A 19,469-nucleotide genomic window follows, 5' to 3' on the forward strand; every position below is an offset into this window, starting at 1 on the left:
TGAGAGTGCCATGTTCTCTTGGATGTTCTCTGAACTTACTATTCCCTGCTTGGGCTATTCTCCTTCCTCCCATCTGGCAAACTCCTGTTTGTCATTCAAAACTCAGCTCAGTCATCCCTTCTGCAAAGCTTCTCCTGCCCCTTTATTACCTTGCATATCCTTCTATTATTGGATTCATCACACTACACTTTTGCATTTAAATGTCTATCTTCCTCACTAAGCTTTGTGCTCTTTGTATCTTTAATGCCTGGCCCGTTGTTACCTGGCTCATAGTAGGCATTCAACGAATGTTTACTGACTTTAACTTAGGATTTCAGCGTGACATCAGGGAAATGTATTGACAACAGTGATGCTTCTACTGGCAATCTTCCCCCAGTACCTTGAAATTTGGGAAAGTAACACAGAGGTTATATCTTTTCAAAGGTATTAAAAGGGGGAACTTTTTGGGAATGTAAAATGGTACAGCCACCATGGGAACCAGTTTGGTGGTTCCTCAAAAAGTTAAACATAGAATTACCATATGATCTAGTAATTCCACTTCTGGTATATACCCCAAAGAACTGATACCAGGGACTCAAATAGGTACTTAACATCAATATTCATAGCAGCATTATTCACAGTAGCCAAAGGTAGAAACAACCCAAATGGCTATCAACAGAGGAATGGAAAAACAAAATATACATACGTGTGTATGTTGAATATAAATACAATGGAATATTATTCACCCTTAAAAAGGAACTTCTGATACATGCAACAACATGGATGAACCTTGAAACATTATACTAAGTGAAAGAAGCCAGACATTAAAGGACAAATACTATATGATTTCAGCTATATGTAGTATCCAGAATAGGCAGATTCATCAAGACAGAAAGCAGAATCGTGGTTGCCAGGAGCTGAGGGGAGGGAGTAATGGGGAGTTATTGTTGAATGGGTACAGAGTTTCTACTTGGGATGATGAAAAAGTTCTGGAAATGGATAGTGGTGATGGTTACACAACTTTGATAGCATATCTAATGCCACTGAACTGTACACTTAAAAATGGTTAAGACAGGACTTCCCTGGTGGCACAGTGGTTAAGAAACCGCCTGCCAATGCAGGGGACACGGGTTCAAGCCCTGGTCCAGGAAGATCCCATGTGCCGTGGAGCAATTAAGCCCGTGCACCACAACTACTGAGCCTGTGCTCTAGAGCTCGCGAGCCACAACTACTGAGCCCAGGCGCCACAACTACTGAAGCCCACGCGCCTAGAGCCTGTGCTCCACAAGAGAAGCCACCGCATTGAGAAGCCCGCGCACCGCAACGAAGAGTAGCCCCCACTCGCTGCAACTACAGAAAGCCCGCGCGCAAAGAAGACACAATGCAGCCAAAAATAAATAAATAAAAATAAATTTAAAAATAAATTTTAAAAAATGGTTAAGACAATAAATTTTAAGTTATGTGTATTTTACCATAATAAAAAAGCAACTTGGTCTCCCTGGGATTGAGGAAGGGTAAAATTCATCTAGAGAAAGGATCCACATCTGAGGGTCTGGCCTCTTGTCCCAGGCAAGAGTCAACATCTGCAATCATAGCTTAATTTTCCCTGCAAATTACTTAGGAACAAAGAGAAAAAGAAATAACTCCTTGTTGCTTTTTCTGAAATGAATTTAGATTCAAAGAACATTTCCTTGTACCATCTGGATTAGGTCTTAATATTTCCAAGTAATACTATAGTGGTAGAATCAGCTTTGCTATTAGATCAAACACTGCATTAACCGGTAAATGTTACAGTATAACCAGAAATTTCAGCCAACCAGGTTAAGCCCAAGTCAGCAATTGGTTTATGCTGCATTTCCTGCACAAGCTGGGGAGAAAGGCTTGAGCCTTCTTTGTTGCAGGCAAACCTGAAGACACAGGTCAGAGAATGCATCACACTTCTCTTGCCGGAATTTCACCAGATAATCATAATGCAAACTGACGGATGGAGTTGGGAAACAGACTGTATCTGTCTTCATTCGGCCTGTGTTAAACACAGACAGCATGTGATTGTGTTATAAACTCTTGAGACAGACCTGCTTCTGGAAACCTCTCCAGTCCTGTTGCTGCTGCCATGGCAACTGCTGGAGGTTTTGGTGCTGTCCTGGCCCTTCCTCCAGTACTTGACGGTGAAGTGTGACTTCTGTTAAGTGCTCTAGGAAAGCCCAATTTCGAAGACTGCTGCAGTCTCTGAGTATCATAAGTGGAATTGCGTCTTCTTTTCGCTGCTCAGCGCAAAAGTTGCTATTTGGGGTCTGAGCCCTCTCTCTGCCGGTGCTGCTCAGAGGATCTGGGTTGCTCCTTTTGGGTGGGTGCTTACGTAACCTGGAGATGTGACGGGGCCTGCTCCTCTCCCACTGTGTGACTCCCACAGTGGAAAAATAACTACAGCCATGGTGGTGAGTAAGTAGGGGAAAAAGCAAAGAACTGAATGATGTGCATCTCTGGCATCATGTGACAGTTTTGGGGGGAGATTCTCAAGGGGTGATGTCATTATAGTGCTTCAGGATAGAAGCAATAGCCAACACTGAAAAATATCAAGCAGCAGTTTAAAAAATGTTGATTTCAATTTCCAATTTCATTAACATGATTTTCTAGGTTAGTGGATTAAATGGCATGCACAATCTGACAAGTGGATTTAAAGCATCTTTTTAGACTTCGTTTTAATACACAATATTTACAAGTCATTGTGGCATGTGACTCTGACCATTGTCGATGCTGGAGGACCATTGTTCACTAACATTTTTTGTAAAGATAAATGGTTTTGTAAGAAATTAGGAATAGATCTTTATATTTAAAATGACTCCTTTCTTCAGGTTTTCATTTATACATTATTAAAATTCATAGAAGTACATAAAAGGCACTGGGTCTGGGGATGGTCAGATCTTAATGTAGTAAGAAGAAATTAGTTTTCTGCATAATAAGGGCTTAGGAATTTGTAATTCGTGGCTTTTATCATTTTGCTGTGCCTCATATTTTTGCATTGCTTATCACAGTGTATTAACGAATATTCATTAAATCCCTGTGAACAAAATCCCTTGAGTTAAAAGACTGATATCATCACTGTCTTACCTACTTTGTCAGAAGAGAGAAATGAAGATGGATTGAGCTTGTTCTTTCCTTCCTAGAGGAATTTGGCTAGAATAATAATTCCCTTGCCTAAAATTGGCTGGAAAACATGGCAGGGAGGTGGAAAAGAGGCTGGAAGGGAAGAAGAAAGCATCTATATTTAAAATTTTTACTTATATTCTGACTCCCTAGAGATTTGAAGGAAGGCAAGGCTCTTGGCTTCATCTAAACTTTGGATTATGTTGCTTCCGCTGGTGACTATGTAAATGGATTCATAACACTTAACACATGCCAACTCACGTGCCCCTTCTGTTTTCTTTGCATCATATTGCAGATCTGCTTGTTTGTGTTCCCTCAGTCTCTCTGGGACAGTTGCCTCAGATGCCCCAACACCAAGGAGCCCTCTGATCAGAATGGTGGAGCGTGCGGCCCAGAAGCAGATATCTGGCCTCAGGGAGAATCTCAGAGCACCTGCTCCCAGCACAGAGGTCACTTCACCTACTACACAGTGGACATCCATCACGTGACCCCTGGGATCAAGGGCGGATGCCTGCAAAGCATCATATACCATGTGTTTATCAAACTCTCTAAAGTCACCATCACTCTTCCCGGTTGACCTTCCTCTTTGGATTCAACTTTTTGTTGTTGCTTTTGTTTAGTAAACCTTTACTTGGTCACATTCTGTATTTGAGTAGAGTACCTCTGTTTTGAAATTGAAGTTCAACTTCACACTTTTCTTACAACATTCATTTATATAGAAAAGATATGTACAGATGCATATGCATATGTAGCAGGAAGAAAATTTGTTATTTTGAGGTTTAACGGAGAAATTAAGGGGGTGCAGGAAAAAGAGATGGGAGAGAGAGGTCTCTTTAGAGACAGTGGAGAGAAGGAAATAAGGCCTATCAGAGATGGTAGGCAACTTTACAAATAGTGATGTCTGATTTATATGTCTATTATATATATATATAATTCACATGGTTCAAAAATCAAAAATTGGAATCTCCCTCCCACCCCATCCCCAATTTATCCAGACCACGTCTTCCACTTTCCCTGCCCTAGTAACAACTGTTATTTTCTCAGGAAAGTTTCCAGAGTTTCTCTGTGCATATACAAGCAAATATGAATAAATCTATTGATTTATTTGTTCATTCAACAAATTATCAAGTGTTCCAGGCAAAAAACAGAGAAAGATTCCTGTCCCCCAAAAGATGACATTCTAACTGGAAGAGACAGATGATAAGCCATAGGTGTAATAAATTTGAAAACAGTATTTTCCATTAGATTAATGGGGCTAATGAAGAAGGTCAAGGAGAATCAATATGCGGAGGTGGGTTGCTATTTTCAACGTGGTGGTCAGAGGAGGCCTTGCAGAGAAGGTGATATTTGAGCAAAGACTTGAGTTGAGAAATACCCATGGGGGAAAAGTTCAGTCCCATTCATAATGAGAAAATGGTCTTCACCTGTGTTTCCCATGTAAACAAGAGGCCCTCTCAATTACACTGGGAGGCCGGCACACACTGCCACATGGAAGGGGATCCACATATTCACCCCACAGTCAATCCTCCTCAGGAAAACACACATTATATTGCTAATATAAAATTTTCTTCTTCTAGGAAGAAACCAGAAGCTGCTGCAGTTCAGCTGTGGTGACCACATCTATGAGGTAAAGCAAAGCAAATCTGTTTCTTTGCTTCCAGCAGTAGCAGACAGGGTGTGGAGAGGGTAATACAAAGTCTTCTCACTTATTGAGCACTTACTATCTACCAGGCCCCCTGCTAAGTGCGTTATCTCATCTCATTCTTACAATAGGCTTACAGTCTTGCAGGAAAGGTATTTCTCTTTATTTTTATAGATTAACTTTATTAATTTTATAGATAAAAATCTTAGACTCAGGTTATGGAAACTGGCCAAGGTCACGAAGATCCTAAGTGTCTAATTCTGAAGCCAAAGATTCTGGAGTAGATTAGACTCACTCCAGTCCTTGCTTTGCAAAGTAAATACCAGGCAGGGGAGTCATCTGCCTTCTGTCCTTCATGTTTAGAGCAGCTGGGCAGTGGCTTTGAGTAGTATAGGTAAATATGTATGCAATGTATGTAATGCTATCATTCTGTGGTTGTTTACAGAATGTGTTATAGTTGGCATTCAGCTTGATATTTTTTCCCCTTTTGTTATAAAATACCATATCAAATTCACTCTTGTGAGGCCATCAAACGTCTTCATTGACTGTCACATCACTAAGCTTACCTCCAGGTTGCTAAGGCGGTTTTAAAATTAATTGCAGGGTTCCCACATAAAACTCACAGAGTCATTGTTTTGTTACTATGATAAACATAGTTTTGTTACTATGTTTTGCTATTTAAAAGTTTTACGAACACATAATCTCACATAGCTTCCAGACCACTATTTGTTAGGTGACTAAATTCCTTGATTTATTGCTGACAGAGTCTACAGGAAACAAATTTTTAGTCAAGTAGATCTATTTTAGGAAAAAAATAGATCCTACTTACATTAATGTTTACATTAAAATCGTATCTCTGATGTTCCTATCTCTATCTGAATTCTATGTACTCATTAAAGGCAACAAATGTAATATCTTTATGGGATAAAACCCATTCCCAGGCCAATGCCAGCTGCTTTATTTGAGTTACTGGAGCTGGACTGTCAATTCTGTAATTAATACATCAATATTCAGTCCTTCAAAAATGTGGTCATTTTTCTGTTCTTCTATTCTTCTCTTTGATTCTTAGAAAGCAAGATCTAAAACAAACTTAAGTTTGTAACCCTGATAAAGAATTAACCCAAGTACTTCTTCCTGTCGTTGAAGATGTATTTTAGTGATTGAACGGTCAGCCTTGGAAGTACTCCATTTTGCAGAAATGAAAGGTCTGAGAAGTTACTCAGTTAGGATCTTTTTATGTGTGACTAATTTATTAAGCAAATGCATCTGTGATTCCAAAAACATAATTTTAAGAAATATGTTTAGTTATTGTTTCTCAATATGCCACATATTCACTTCATTTTTAGATGCTTCCACCATAAGTGATACATAGGAATGATATAGGAGGGACAGAGATCAATAGAAAAAGTTTCTGATATTCTGTTGTGTTTTAAAAATTATCTAGAAGCAATACTCAGAAATATTGCCCTGGGACTTCCCTGGCGGTCGTGGTTAAGACCCCATGCTTCCAATGAAGGGGTGTGGGTTCAATCCCTGGTCGGGAAACTAAGATCCCACATGCCGAGTGGCGCGGGCAAAAAAAAAAAAACAAAAAAAACCTAAAATTTAAAAAAAAGGAATGTTCCCTAAACAGTTGCCGGCTTCAGCCTACATTTTGTAGTAAACTCCAGTTTGATGTCCAAAGATACCTCTTTATGGGAGGAAAACAAAAATCATAAGTGTAGAACCACTTGGCACTTTCTAGAAGTTCTTGTAAGCTGCCAAACAGTTCTAGCCTGAAGTACAGACAACAGAACAACTGAAATCACTCACATGGTTACAAAGGCAAAAATGTCCTTGTCTGTTTTATTGTTATCATCATTATTATGATCTTTGATACTAAGTCTAGGAAAACTGTTTTCTATTGGCTTTAGATATATGTTTAATTACCTGCACATAGTAGATGCTTAGTAACCATTTATTTTTTAAATGAATGAATGAATGAGATGTCTATGTTTATGGCTGAAATGCGAAAAGAGTTGGAGGATCTTAAATATTTCAGAGTTGTTACATGAGTCAGCAACACAGTATTCATGCTAATGAGAAGCTTTCAGAATTATCTTTTCCCAAGTTATTTCCTGCACGAATCATGCCAAAGTTCTTTCAGACATAGTGGGACTCCCGAATGCCTATGATGTAAAGCCTCTGCAATGTGTGAACGTGTAGGAAGTGCTTTTAAGATTTTCTTTCCCAATCATCTTGCTTTTTGGCAGATGACACAATGGAGGTGCAGTATGTAGGTGGACATTTTCTAAATTATAAAACATAGGCGGCTAGTGGGTGACTGCAGAGGCAATGGCATTCACAAAGTGGAGAAGGTTTGAGAGTTCGAAAAAGCACTAATTCTTTCACAACTAATAAAGAGTCATGAAATGTGATACTAATAGAAAGGATAAAGGAACCAAAAACATACCCTCAGCACTCTGCAGGAAGAAGTGCTAGAAAGGCAAAGATCGTATTTTTTGAACCAAAACTTTCATTTTGTATGCTCTTCCACTAACCTAATCTCCCATTTTTGGATTTTACACACACACACACACACACACACACACACCCTTACATACAAAAGTATAGTGTAAGCAAATGTGATTTATAAAACAAAATTAGACCATACAGTATCTTCTAAATAAAATAAAAATTGGAAAATGTCTTCTTTGTGCAGGATTCCATATGGTGACATTGAATAGTTTAGTCCCAAGTCACTGTATTAGGGAGTTTAGCAGCAACAGAAGTTTGATTGTCAGCCTTGGAGAATGACACTTGGTTTTGTTGTTACAACAAGAGTGGAGCCATCTCTCTAGGGCTGACTTATCGGAGATTGATGTGTAAAATCAAAATGCCAGTTTCTTACTGAGCCTTGAAACATAAAACTGTCACAAAGTCAGGAATCCTCACATTGACATGACCAGCTCATTTTCTCCCTGTAGAAGACCAACAAGGGAAGTCAGGCTGGAAAAGAAGATTTTGTGAGCAGCATGGATTCAAAACACAGGAAGTGAGGCCAGCTGAAGTTATTAAGCTGGGGGCGGCCAGCGCACATGTGTCCAGGGGCCAGGGACGTAAGCGAGCTGAGCGAAGGGGCCTGGTGTGGGCTGTGGACAGCAGAGAGCCGTCTGCAGGGGACAGCTCTTACACAGCTCTAGCTGATTGTTGCCACGTGGGAATGTGGGATTTTTCAAAAAAAGTAATAAATGGATAATCTTATGTAAAATCTTTTCAATAAAAAAAAGTTTCCAGTTAAAAAGAACCTAACAGAGCCAGACGAATCCAGCTGTAAGTGAGGTTAGGTGCCCAGTACTCCAGTTTGCGACCTCTGCCTTGAGTTTCCAAAGCCTGATGCATCTGGCTCACGTGATCTTGAGCCATAAGACTCAAGTAATTCAGAGCCATTGGTTAAGGCTCCCGTCCCCTGAACAATGTTTAGACACACACAGCCAACACTTGTCTGAGTGACACTTTTTCCTGTATTTCTCTGATGGACCAACATCACCCCACCCCCACCCCACCCCCCACTTTGGGTGAACGCACTCTTTAGGTATCATAATATATTCATTCTTTGACAGCCCAGTCTTGCTGACCTGACAGCTGTCTGGTCTCTAAGCAGATTTGTATTCTCAGCTCTGATCACTATATATTGATTGCACAGTTTAATGCTCAAGTCAATCTTTATTTCCCTCATTTTTAAGTTCCAGGGGGACACATCACTGTATCTTCATGAACTGATAGCACTGTCTTATAAAACGTACATCATTTTGTCAAAATCATAATTTACTTTTAGCGCTGCCCGTTTGACCTGAGATAAATTATTTTCCCTACCTTTTGATAAAAACAGTGATCTCCCAGGTAGCTTGTTTAGAATAGAACCCATCAAATGGGCCATCTGTATGACATCTGTATTACAGTTTTGAAACGAGAGAGAGTAATATGTGAGAACTGTTTAGGATGAAAGAAACTGCAGAAACGATTATTAATGTTTTTCTGTCTAACCACAGCTGGCTCATTAGCTATGCTATTTTTGAAATCGGCAGCATGGCCATAGAAACACTTTCTTCTCAATTTGCCACACCAGTAGGCATATGGTGCTGATGTCAGCATGACAAAATTGAGGCAGCGAGGCCTTAAAAAACAACCCATATTATTATGTTTTACTTTGGGTGCTAACTTGAGATTGAGCAGCTGTTCAACAAGTGTGGGAGGCATTTCAGAGACAGATATTGGGTCTGGACCTGAAATTCTGCAGGATGGAATGGAAAATTCTGTCCTACAAGGTACCAATCTGGGCTTCAACTCCGAGACAGGATGCACACTGCAGAGAGGCTGTGGTTCACAGTCCTCAGCCCTCCACAGAGAAGTGAAAACATGTTTTATTTGGCCAGTCTGATCTGAAAGAAGTGTTGGGAATATTCGGTATGCAGGGACATTTTATCTGACAAATGACACCTGGCCCTGAAGTTTTGGTTGACTTAAACAACTGTTCCATGGAGGGAGAATTTTCAGAGTAGTTCATTGAAGAGAGAGGGAGCTGCTTGAGCCATCCACACCCAGAACTTAGGGGTCGAGTTTTCTTTTGCTTATAAACTACTCGTTCAAATCATGAAAGAAATTTCTCATTATGGAAAATTTCAAACATGCACAGAAGTGGAGGGAATACTATAATGACCCCCCTCCCCATGTACTCTGCAACCAGTCTCACCAATTATCAACTTTGGTCAATTTGTTTCATTTATACATCTATTTGCCATTTCTACCCCCAATGTATTATTTTGAAGTAAACCTTAGGAATTATCTAAAATATTTCAGTGTGTATCTTTAAATAATGACTCTTTTTCTAAAACACACAATAGCATTATTACATCTAAAATTAAACGATAATACCTAAATATCATCAAAGATCTAGTCAATGTTTTATTTTGCCTGATTATCTCATAAATAGCTTATAATTAGTTTGTTCAAATTAGGATCCAAACAAGGTCCACAGATTGCAGTTGGTTGCTGTGTCTCCTAAAGTATCTTTCTCTCTTTTAAAACAATTAATTTTATTAGAATATAAAATAAAGACATGGAAAACTACACGAAACAAATGTATGACAATTAATTTTTATAAAAGTGAACAGCTTTGTAACTACAACCGAGGTCAGAAAATAAAACTTTGGCTTCCACTTCAGAATATCTGTCCATGAGACTCATTCCAATGATGAACACTTTCTTCCCCAATTACTTTTACAGTAATTGCTGCTTTGCAAATAGTTTTATCACCCAATTGTGATCAAATGTCCCTGGACATTATAATTTAGTCTTGCCTATTAAAAAATATATTTTCAGTTTTAACTTAATGATCTCTTTCTTTCCCTTACATTTTATCTGCGTCCTTCGACTGGCAGAGGTTCCCACAGCCTGGATTCTGTTGAGTGCATGTTCGTGGTGTAATTCAACAGGTTCTCCGTCCTCTGTATTTCCTGCAAATTGGCAGCTGGATCACGTTGATCCTGTTGTCAAGGCAAGCAGGTGTCAGGCAATTCTGTAGGAGGCACATCTGGTTGTCTCCCTCGGTGTGATGTCAGTAGCTATTGGTGATTATTACTGCCTGTATCTAGTAGTTCACTTGGTTTGCAGAATGGAGATATTCTAATTTTAATAATTTCTACTCATTTGTTAGTTGAAACACTATTATAAAGAGATACTCCCCCAATCTATTATTTGGTTACCCAGTGGTATATAGTTCATATAGAAAGGCAGGATAGATTCTTTGTTTTTATTTAAACCATTTTTCAAGATAATGAATTGATGCCCTATCACATTCTGAAGGTGATCAATTCTTTTTTGAGCTCATAGATTTAAACATATTTGATTTGTTCTAATCCATCAAAATTAACTATTATCATGACTGAAGCTCCAGTTCTCTCATTTTTGGCCAGTGAAATCTTCTTCAGGTGGGCTGTGAAATTTTTTGAGGTGGTCCTAACAGTCTTCGATAACCTCGTTGGTATTTGATAGACAAGATATTCCAGGCTCATCTTGTCATTTTCTGCCACAGACTTGGAATTAGCCATTTTTTCCAGAGGCTCTGGTTTCTTTTAGTGAGAAATAGTATTTCAAGACCACAGTGTGGGCCCTAGGGATGCTCATTGCTAATAGGTCGGTCATTGTTTCTACTCAGTCTCTGCCTTTGTCTGTCCCTATATATTTACTTATATTTATATATGTATATAACTTTTATATTTATATATTTATATAACATATAATATATAAAAACATACTTTCTGAATCATTTAAAAATAAGTTGCAAATATCATGACAATTCACCCCAAATGACACTTTCAATGACTTGATAATATCATCTAACATACAGTCCACTTATCTTCAAAATGGTATTTACATATTTTTAAAATCCAAGATGAGGGGACTTCCCTGGTGGTGCAGTGGATAAGACTCCAAGCTCCCAATGCAGGGTGCCCAGGTTTGATCCCTGGTCAGGGAACTAGATCCCACATGCATGCCGCAACTAAGGAGCCCGAGTGCCGCAACTAAGGAGCCTGACTGCCACAACTAAGGAGCCTGCAGGCTGCAACTAAGGCGCCCACGTGCTGCAACTAAGGAGCCCGCCTGCCGCAACTAAGACCTGGTGCAACCAAAATAAATAAATAAATAAATAAATAAATTTAAATAATCCAAGATGAAATCCAGATTCATGCATTATGTCTGGCTGTTACATCTCTTTCATCTCCTTTAATATAGAATAGTATCCCTCTGCCTTTTCTTCTTTCTTTCCTGACACTGACATTTTGAAGAATCTGAGTTACTGTCTTATAGATTTACCACAATTCTGGATTGGTCCTAATGATAAGATTCAAGTTAAACATTTTGGCAAGACAACTACATAAATGACATTGTGTATTTCCCCCTGTAGCTTATGAGAAAGAGGTAGAGAATGTAAATTTTGTTCTGTTATTACTGAGAAACAAGTTTGATCACTTGGTTAAGGAGCGTCTGCCAGATATCTTCACTGTAAACATTTTTTCATTTTTCATTAAAAAAGAATCTGTGGGGTAATAATTTGAATAATATAACTATCTTATTCTCCAACAAACTTTCACCCAATGGTTTTAGCATCCTTTATTAATCCTTGCCCGAATCAATTATTATATAAGGGTTACAAAATGATGATTTCTAATGAAATCATTTTGTTTCTATTTATTATCTCCTTCTCTTTAAGTTATTCTTCTATAAAGATCTTTTCCTCTTTTCTCTTTTTCTGTCTCTCTCTCTGAGTATCACTAGGGGTATCATGGATTTTCAAAATGATATTCCATACGGCCAGTGGCAACACCTTTGAGCTGGCTCCTTCAAAATGTTTTGTCCACTTTAGCTTTCTTGTCACAATCAGAAGGGCATTTTATAGACTATATGGAAATGCATAATATAAGGTCACACACCACTTAACAATTTCTAGCACAGCGACCAGCCTCCTGTCACATTTGTTGAAATGAACTAAATTTGCACCCTCCTGAACCATGTCCCTTCTTAGTGTGAGTCCAGCCAGCAAAGAGCATTGCAAGTGTTACTGAATGAAAGAGAGGGTGGTGGGGTGGTTTGGGAGACAGGCCTAGCCAGGACTAAATTCTGCTTCTAGCCCATTAATAGCTTAATAGACCATTAAGGTCTCAGAAAGCGGTTCAACCTCTCTGAGTTTCAGTTTGCTAATCTGTTAAAAAGAGAGAGAGAGAGAATAATAAGATCTATCTGATAGGAGTGACTCTGAGGTTTACAGAGTGTCTGGTTCGCTGCAGGCATTCAGTAAATACAGCAATCACACCGCACCCAGAGTCTGAAATATTGAACAGCATAAAAATCCAATTTAATACTCGTGTTTTTGCTTTCTGTGCCAGAAGAAAAGACTCATCAGGGAGGGAGCCTGTTGAGGGCTGCCCTTGGGTACAGACTTGGTAGGAGTCTCTCTTGTTCTTATCCCATCCACGACTGAAAGATGAGATCCTGATTTGCGAGAGGAATTTTTTTCTGTCTACAGATAAGTGTTTGTCTCCTCTCTGGGTTCGTCCTCCCTCTCCCTCTTTGCTTCTTTCTTTTTTCCTTTCTTCCTTTCTTTTGTATCATGGTAAAATAGATACAACATTAAATTTATCATTTTAATCATTTTAAAGTGTGCAGCTCAGTGGTACTAGGTACATTCACATTGTGCAACCACTGCCACCATCCATCTCCAGAACTTTTCATCTTCCCAAACTGAAACTTCGCACCCATTAAACACTAACTCTCCACCCTCCCCTCCCCCCAGCCCCTGGTAACTACCAGTCTACTTTCTATAAATTTGACTACTTTAGGTAACTCATATATGTGGAATCACATATTTGTCTTTTAGTTTTTAACAGCCCATACTCCATTTCTCATTTTAAAATGTTTTGTTGCAAGAGGAAAAAAATACAGTGCAGTATAAAATGTTGACAGCATCATCAAGTTTCTTATACAATTTTCAACCTACCAGAAAGATAAACAAATAACCGACAACAGAGGGACAAGGCTTTTTTTTTTTTTTCTGTTTGCTATCAGTAATTAAAGCTAAAAGTTGTATTATTGAGTAAAAACAAAATAAAAATGGGGAGACAAAATTCTCTGGGTAAATGGCTCTTCTGGCATTCTATATTTTTTCCTCAATTTATCACCTTATTTGGTTATCTCTACATTTTAAAGATACCAGAACTGCCCTTGAGGATAAGCACATCACTTACCACTGGGCAGGTTGGACAGCTGTCATGTTCTGAGGGGAGGTCGGGTGAGGGTTGGGGGACGGGGGGAAAATGCTACAACCTGTAGCCTCTGTCCCAAGGCAATGTGCCTCTTTGACCCTGGGGAGACTCCCTCAGTGACTGATTAAGGGCTATGTCAGAAATGTCCAGAGAACAGAGGAAGAATTCAGTCCAATTCAGTCTCTCACCGCTGAGCCAGAGGTCTCCAGTGACCCTACCTCTCACGTGCCAAGTCTCACCTTATACGCCCCATCCCTTCTCATGTGAGACGCAGCTTGCCCTGCACGTGCAGGCAGAAGTACCAGCCCTCCGTGGGCGCTGTAGGACCCTGTTGCCGCGCCTCCTTCGGCAGAAACCACATCACAATTTGGGTGTTATGGGAAAAGCGATCCCATTTGGTGAGGTCCACCTTACAGCCCTCACATGACAGAAGCAGCAGTACTAAGCCACCTCTTCCTGTTCACCAGGAGTCAACTCCAAGCCCAATAAGCCCTGTAATTCTGCATACCTACAGTGGCCTGAGTAACAGACACACTGCTGTCTATGTGAGCAGCTTCTCCCGGTGGACCACAGACAAGCAGCTGAGCCAGGTTATTCACTTTGTAGGAGTCTGTGGTGTGGTGGAGTTGAAATTTGCAGAGAATGGAGCAAATGGCCAGTCCAAGGGGGTATGCTGAGGAGGTGGAAGCCTCTGAAAACTGTCCACAAAACTGTTGGAAATTCTTGCCAGAAAAGTACTTAATGGAGAAAAAAGTGGATGTGAGGTCAGCCACCTGGCAGAACCTGCCACAGTTTGAGGCAGGGGCTCAGAACGTGAATGTATTTGAGTCTCAAGAGTGGAAATAGCTCCATGGGACCATGCCCGAGATTCTAGTGGTTCTGCTGGTGGATGGTCCACACTCTGAGCAACTTGGACTCTCATTCGTCCACATGGATAAGCCCCCCAGTGTGCTGCCCGACTTCAACTGCCCTCCTTCAGCCCTTCACCTGATGGGTCTGGCCCCAGTCCCAATTCCATCCCTACCACTTCTCTCCTCAAGCTTTGGAGTCCCTCCTCTTCCTTCTGGCATCTACCATGAGCATCTCATGCCCTCCATTATCTCCTTATTTAGCTGTACCTTCCCCTGGGTCATCCCACCGCCTTTAGCTCGATCCAGCCTTCTTTCCCCCACCAAATGCTACAGTGGGGCCTCCACCAGATATTTACACGAAGCCCTTTGGCCCCTCTATCCACCACTGCAGCCAAGATTTGGGCTTTCCACCCTCTATGGTGAGTGAAGCTGCATTTGGAGAGATCATGAAGCAAAACAGAGCAATTTCCAACAGTGCCATTTCCAAAGTGATTTCTGGAGCCAGTGCAAGGGATTACAGTGACTTGATTGAGATGCTGCTTGCAGCTATTACTGTTATCAAACAGTCTCAGGTCGTCAGTGATGAGTGTTGCTGTGTCCTCATCTCCCCCCTTAAGAGCTTCATGGCACTGAAGCCAAGTCCTACAGTGTGGGTGCCAGCAGGAGCTCTTCCAGGAAAATAAATCTGTTCAGAGATCATCTAGCTGGTCCCAAGAGAGCAGCAGGAGGTGCCAGGACCTGCTCCTTAATGAAGATCAGCATGATGGTTATTTCCAAGAAAGGAACCAGGAGCCCAAGAGATACCAGAATAAAGAATGGGACTGGCACCACTGAGAAAGGAGTCTGGTTGGAAGCAAATTTTTTTAATGCACTTGCATCTCCTCACCTTCATCAGGCATGTAGGTGGATGTACCTGAGAATTTTCAAGCCCTGGATTCCTCTGAGTGGGAAGAAACATTCCCTTCCATCTTGCTAGAGAAGAGCAGCGCCCCCTTTGCCAACAGGTGACACAAGGGCTTTACCTGAGGCAGATGTAAGATGATACTTGTCCTTTTCAAGATTGATCCCAGCTTCCATCGTTGCCATCAGATTATTTTTATTGAAGTATAGTTGATTTACAATGTTGTGTTAGTTTCAGGTATACAGCAAAGTGATTCAGTTATACATATATATATGTGTGTATATATATATGTATCTGCAGATATATCTATTCTTTTTCAGATTCTTTTCCATTATAGGCTATTACAAGATATTGAATATAGTTCCCTGTGCTATACAGTAGGTCCTTGATGTTTATATGTTTTATTTATAGTGGTGTGTATCTGTTAATCCCAAGCTCCTCATTTATCTCTCCCCTACTCCCTTTCTACTTTGGTAACCATAAGTTTGTTTTCTATGTCTGTGAGTCTGTTTCTGTTTTGTAAATAAGTCCATTTGTATCATTTTTTTGCATTCCACATATAAGTGACATCATATGATAATTTGTCTTTCTCTGTCTGACTTACTTCACTTAGTATGATACTCTCTAGGTCCATCCATGTTGCTACAAATGGCATTATTTCATTCTTTCTTATGGCTGAGTAATATTCCATTATATATATATATATATACCACATCTTCTTTATCCATTCATCTGCTGATGGACACTTAGGTTGCTTAGAGCTACCATATTGACCCAGCACTCCCACTTCTGGGCATACATTTGGAAAAGATGAAAACTCTAATTTGAAAAGATACATGCACCCCAATGTTCAGAGCAGCATTATTATCAGTAGTCAAGACACGGATGCCATCAGATTTTAATAATTTGGATCAGCTCTCTGCATAGCCCAAGCAGTCCGCTCTGCAGGAGCAGACAGCTTTCTTAGGGGAAGGACTAAAACGTACTGACAGGAACATGGAAGCAAGTGTGGGAGTGGATCTTGAGGGTGATGGACAGAGGGAGGTGGAGTGTGAAGGGGAGAATTTATACAGTGAGCATTTATTGACCTGGGAGCACCCTCCCATGACTCAGGATTTAACTTCCAGGCAGGGACACTTAATAAGTTGCTGGCCGGGTTCTCTGTTGGTTGGACATGAAAATAACTTACAACAAATGAGGCAGAAATGCCACAACTGCTTGGGCGAAGTGTGGAGAGAAGAGTCAGAAGGGCATGTTTGTACTGGTTTATTATAGGACAGACACCGAGAACCTAACCAGTGACTATGTACTGCGGGAAGAGGGTCCAGAAGATAGTCCTGTCACTAAGGCAAGAAGGAACGCGCTAGTGAGGGTGACAGTGGCAGCGCTGAGAAGTCAAGGGCGCTGCCCTCCGTAGGCCTGACCACACCCCCGGCTCATCTGGTTCCAGTGCAGACCTCTGGAGGGGACCCTGGAGCTGGTCAGTGGACAGTCCCCGTGAGCGGCCGGTGTCTAGCCTCAAGCACGTGCCTGGCTTTCTCTCTGCTTTCTGCCTTAGGACTTTCTCCAGAGTCTGCTCAGTCCACGTGGACGTGATGTGGAAGTGGGGTGTCTTAATGCCTTAGGGGACGAACTTCAGGGAATGAGGAACAAGCAGTTAGTGAATGAATCCCCCCGTCTCCCTGTCCTTCAGCGGGATAATCCTGGGACACACTGGCCACAGTTCCTCTGAGGGCCTGTGGTGAGATGAGTCCCTGCCGTCCATGGCGGTAAAAATTCTCCCTCTATTGGCCTCAGATACAGGCTACTCCAAAGTCAAAAGTCACTGTGTATTATTCTCTCTCCTGCTCTGTCTCTCTCTCTCAGCAGCCTCACTCCTGCTCCCTGGGGTCACCTCCCAGTTCAACTCCACACTCCAGTCTGTGTCTCACACTTTGCTTTCAGGGGAGCCCCATCTAAGGCTCTTCTTCTGTGCTAGAACTTCAAGTTCCTAGAATTCATGTATGGGTAGCACAGTACACTGGGCATCAGTTAGCCTATTAAAATATCCTCACTTGGAAAACATATCCCAGCTTAGAATTAAATGATGATTGGTAATATTAGCATTCTCAAAACTACATTTCACGCTCCACCCCAAGTCCATTTAGGGGAGAGGCAGTATTTTTCCCACAAAACATTTTCCCATACCCCTCATGCAGTCCTTGATGGCAGAGCCAGGTAAAGCTCACAATACAACGTATGAGCGAATAGCCAGAACTACTGTATTTCATAAAGAGCGGTTGTTATTAAAAGCAATAAGGGGACCTAATTAGGTCTAGTGCACCTGAAAGTAATTGCATTTTCTCACGTAAGCATTTTAGTGTGTCCAAGCGCTCAGCCTTAATCCTCCACACTCTCATTGCTTGTTTGCACTGTCATTTGCTAAGACCTGCCTTTCCTAAGTTACTATCATTCCTGTATATTCTGAATCTGACATATTTTCAATCTGTAAAACATTAGATGGCTCTGTTTCCACCTTTATCAGGAAAAATAATCTTTCCTGATTTAGATCCCAGATCTTGAAATGTTCTCTCTCTGGCAGACCCCAAACCTCACCACTTCAGTTTGAAAAGCTTCCAGAATCCCATTTCCTCCACAGATCTTCTCTCTGAGGAGCACAATACTACACTGGCTCCAGCCTCTTGAAACCCAGAATTCCTCAGAGCCCCCCTTTCCTGACCTCCCACGAGAGGCCTTCAGTACCTGGCAGGCACTGAGATCCAGACTGGTTGCTAGATGCTCCTTTGTCCTCAGTGTTGTGGTTTTTAAATTAGAAATCCCTTGACATCAAAAATAACATCTTTATAACTCAGTTCCTAGCATAAGGTCATGCACAGAGAAACACTTAATACAGTCTTTTTCTTTGGCTGCGTTGGGTCTTTGTTGCTGCGCACGGGCTTTCTCTAGTTGCGGCGAGCGGGGGCTACTCTTCGCTGCGGTGCGGAGGCTTCTTATTGTGGTGGCTTCTCTTTGTTCTGGAGCACGGGCTCTAGGCACGTGGGCTTCAGTAGTTGTGGCACATGGGCTCAGTAGTTGTGGCTTGCGGGCTCTAGAGCACAGGCTGAGTAGTTGTGGTGCACGGGCTTAGTTGCTCCGCGGCATGTGGGATCTTCCCGGACCAGGGCTCAAAACCATGTCCCCTGCATTGGCAGGCGGATTCTTAACCACTGTGCCAGGGAAGCCCATACAGTCTTTTTTATGAAGGTGGAGCCAGATGTAAATTTAGGGAACACAAAAGAAAAATTTCAAATGTGATATTTTAACATCTAATTTTGCTTGGGTTAATAGTAGAAGGCTCAGTGAGTAGGTTCACATAGCTATAATATAGTACTTAATACTTAGAAGCCAAAAGTAATCTAAAAACACACAGATAGCTATAATTTATATGGGCTGGAGAGAACAGAGTTGTAGAGCCAACTATATTCCTATATAAAGGAGTGTTGTCTATGGTATAAAGATAATAATATAGTAATACCCTAGATCCATCATTACCATTCATGTACTTTTGTGTCTATACAGCCCTAAAGGGTATAAGAAAAATTATGGCACTGGATAGGAGCTAGGTCCACTAATTGAATGTTTAAGAAATACTAAATATGGATGGAACAATAGGGATTATCTAATTCATCTCCCTGATTTTACACTTGTGGACTCTGAGGTAAAGAGATTTGGTATTGTTAGAAGGATACAGGCCCAGCAGTGAGTCTTCTGACTGCTAGGCCTGTATCCCTCTAATATGTTATGTGAATGTCGGGAGTAAACTTGTTGATTCTCCTCAAGCTGCAAGCTTATCAGGAAACCAGGGAAGACTTCTAGGGATCTATACAGAGGCAAAAAATCCCAAGATGTAGGGTAAAGTTTTATGAACACGTATATTCATTATAGGCTGTTTATAATAGCCAGAAAATTAGAAATTATCTGAATTCTAACAGTAAGATAATAGTTAAGTAAATCATAGGACAATGTACAATGGAATATTGTGAGACATTAAAAGTATTCCATAAAAAATTTAATACCATGGGGAAAAGCAGGATACTAAATTTATATAGGGAGTATTATCTCACCTACGTAGACATCAATACATGCACAGAAAAAACACAGACAAAAGC

At 40.8% G+C, this 19,469-nt stretch overlaps 1 pseudogene; it reads left to right on the forward strand.

Moving 5' to 3' along the window:
• The first annotated feature begins 3,940 nt into the window (after positions 1–3,940).
• On the forward strand, positions 3,941–15,254 carry LOC133084704 (cleavage and polyadenylation specificity factor subunit 7-like; annotated as a pseudogene).
• The last annotated feature ends 4,215 nt before the right edge of the window (positions 15,255–19,469 follow it).

This window comes from Eubalaena glacialis, chromosome 2, assembly GCF_028564815.1.
Source record: "Eubalaena glacialis isolate mEubGla1 chromosome 2, mEubGla1.1.hap2.+ XY, whole genome shotgun sequence".
NCBI lineage: Eukaryota > Metazoa > Chordata > Mammalia > Artiodactyla > Balaenidae > Eubalaena > Eubalaena glacialis.